This window comes from Atractosteus spatula, chromosome 24 (assembly GCF_055471065.1).
Source record: "Atractosteus spatula isolate fAtrSpa1 chromosome 24, fAtrSpa1.hap1, whole genome shotgun sequence".
NCBI lineage: Eukaryota > Metazoa > Chordata > Actinopteri > Semionotiformes > Lepisosteidae > Atractosteus > Atractosteus spatula.
In genome coordinates this window covers 12797974-12801340 of record NC_142729.1, presented here as the reverse complement: position 1 = coordinate 12801340, position 3367 = coordinate 12797974, and the positions used below count along the sequence as shown (strand labels likewise).

Sequence of the window (3367 nt, the reverse complement as noted above, 5' to 3'; positions counted from 1 at the left end):
ATGTTTGAGGTTTTAATACAGACACAATTGAGAAAGAGGACTGACCCCTTCAACTGTCGGTTATATAGAAGAACAGAAGACTGTCATGCAAAGAGAGAGCACACTCCCCATGAACATTAAAATAAGTTTTCAGTGTCTCTCCAGCCCCATAGATAAAACATGTCTTTCCTTCAACACTGTGAGGAATGTCCCATGGGACCACAAACATATAACAAGGTATTTTGTCAGATCTGAACTGAACATTTTGCCTCTCTTGTATTGCCCCAAAAGTATTAAGAGTGTTTAAGTCAGTGCAGTTAGTAATTGTGCTGCATCTGAACAAACAGAGCCAAGTGCAGTTTTAACCAGATTTTCTGCACTCCACCCCATTCCAGCTATGTTGGGTGAAATGCGGACATAGCTGATAAGTGGATTTGTGACAGTGTAAACTTATATAAAATGTGGGTTGCATGACTGTTTTTAATATGTGCATTTGCATGCTTCAGTCTCTGTAAAATATGTTTTTAGTTCAACTATTGATCCTGCTGTACCTGAACACACAAAACCAAGTACTGCTTTAACCAGACTCTCCACACTCCACTCCATTCAAGTTGGACTCAGCTGATTGTGTATAATCCTCTGCTCCTTATAAAGCTGCTTTCTGTCTAGTCCTGCTGTCCTGGGAGTGTTAATGTTAAACTGCTCATCTTGCTCTGTCACATCACGCAGCACCAAGCCTGTTTTTCTAGCACTGACTGGCTACTAATGCAGCCTAACCCAGAAAGATAATTTGCATAGAAGACACTTCTGGGAGTGTTTATAGCCTTGTGAGTTTAACACTTCCAGACTGAGAGCTGTGCTTCATGGTAACAGAACCCACAGGAACAATGACTTTCTTCATCATATTTATCTGGACACTCCTCATCACTGATCAGGGTAGGAATGGGTTTGGATATTTTATAGAATTTAAAACATTTTTGTATTATGTGAAGAAGAAATCAAGATTTATGTTAATTTAAAAATAAAAAATATTAAAGCATCATAATAAATATCTTATTAATTTATTCTGTTTTCATACTGTATGTCTATCATATAATGTATTACTGATTTACAGAATAAATTGGTATTTTCAATACTTTCCCACTTTTTGCAATGTTTTCTTCATCTTCAGAATCTAGTGGACAGATTTTTGTGACCCACGCTCCTACAATATTGACTGCTCCAGGACAGACAGTCACTGTTAGCTGTAAGACCAGTCCTGCAGTGTACAATAATGATCGCCTCAGCTGGTACCAACAGAAAGCTGGAAAAGCTCCTAAACTCCTGATCTATCTTGCAACTACGCGTCGGACTGGGATCCCAGAGCATTTCAGTGGCAGTGGCAGTGACCATCACAGGAGTCCAGGCTGAAGAGGCACACAAACAAACTGAACTTCAATAAAATATATACTGTATATACAGTGGTGTGAAAAAGTGTTTGACCCCTTCCTGATTTCTTTTTTTTTTTCATGTTTGTCACACTGAAATGTTTCAGATCGTCAAACAAATTGAAGTTTTAGACAAAGATAACACAAGGAAACCTGATTACTGCCACACCTGTTCTCAATCAAGAAATCACTTAAATAGGACCTGAATTTGATTAAAAGGGAATATAATATGGAATCGCATATCTAAAGAATTTAATAACGTTATGATTAGTGTACTGCGACAGGGCTGTGTAGGGCTGTTTCGCTTCTCCTTTCATGTGACTTCCCTTGTAGTCTACTGGTCTACATGCCTGACTACTAACTGTTGGGTTGTGTGTTCAAATCCAACTGGTGCTGGACTTCTCCTTAAACAAAGATTTCTTCGAAAAAATAGAATAGCAATATTATGGACAATCAATTGACTTTTTTATTTCAAAATATCACAACATGATCGATTCTAAGTCATTTTTGATAACAACAATAACAATAATAAAAACTCCCTTGCTTTTAACAGAACGTTTCATAATGTCTAACAACGAAAATTATTTAAACTGCAACGCATCATTCAACCAGAGCGCAAAATATCACAAGGATCCTCAAGAGCACAGCAAAGACTGTATTAAAAGATACTTGTATAAGATACATGAGAATCCAAGCTTTTTTATCTACGCTTTCTTTTCCGTATACCAGAGATTATGGTACCACTTCAGAAGGGTGTCAGCCACTCAGATTCCAGGAATCGGTACTTTAAAGAAAAAATACACACCAGTATTCCATTTCTCCCTAAACATTTTAAGCATCGAAGTCTTTAACTAACATGTGAAATAGCAGGTATAAAAAGTGGTAGTTTTAAGCTTTTCTGCTAATATAATATGGAATCGCATATCTAAAGAAATTAATAACGATATAATTATATTCATATACTGCAACGCAGTAGTACATGCTGTACAACGTCTGTTGATTCTGTATGTGTAGGGCTGTTTCACTACTTCTCATGTGACCTTTGCAGGTGGTACTGTGGTCTATGTTCCTGCCTTGTAAACCAGAAATTGTGTGTTCAAATCCAGCCCATCCTGTGACTCTTCTCTTAAACAAAAAGTTGTTCACTTTTCTCTTTGGTTTCTGTCAAAGCGCAATGAAACCTTTAACTTGATTCTTATGGATGCCCGGTCCCGCCAGGGATTTAAAAAAAACATGCAATCACATATCTAAAGAAATATGTAACAGTATGACTATGTTCATGCACAAATAGTAGCATGTGACACTTAGACTTGACTTTTTTTAGGGTAGACTTGACTTTATTGCCATGAGATATACAATAGATTGTCATTAAACAACCTTATGTCTAATCTTCCTTGTTATGCACAGTGGGAATGGTAATGTAATGGGAATTAATTTAATCAAAGAGATCTCTCTGGGTGGGGCGCGGGACTGCCGGCAGGCAGGCGGTGGGTGACAGAGAAGAAAAGAAAGGCAGCTTTTAACTCCCCAAGTCTGAGTTTTTGTGTCCGTCATCGTTACACTATCATTCTTTCCATCGAAAACCTGTTTATATATGACCTTTCAGAACACCTATCTGTTTTCTTCCTAGCACAATTTATGAGCACTCTGATTAAATTAATTCTCATTACATTATCATTCTCACTGTGCATAACAAGGAAGATTAATAAACATAAAGTTGTTTAATGACAAACTATTGTTTATCTCATGGCTAGATAGTAAAGTCTAGCCAAAAAGAGAAAACATCGACTTTATTTAAACTCCAGCGAAAGTATTAATTACCATACTTTTATGGTACATGACTTTGCTAAAATGTATTTAAAAATAAAAATGATTACGCTTTGAGTGGAGTGTCCAGATAAAGTGCTATATTAGTGTAAGCAATTAATTAATTAAATTACAAATGCCAGCGGAGAGAGAGA

The 3367-nt window shown here is 36.7% G+C and overlaps 1 long non-coding RNA gene across 1 annotated transcript; it reads left to right on the top strand.

Moving 5' to 3' along the window:
* Positions 1–830: 830 nt before the first annotated feature.
* LOC148815928 (uncharacterized) lies at positions 831–1433 on the top strand. The gene is made up of 2 exons (XR_016086047.1): positions 831–915; positions 1151–1433. It is a non-coding gene; the product is annotated as an uncharacterized LOC148815928 (long non-coding RNA).
* Positions 1434–3367: the final 1934 nt, after the last annotated feature.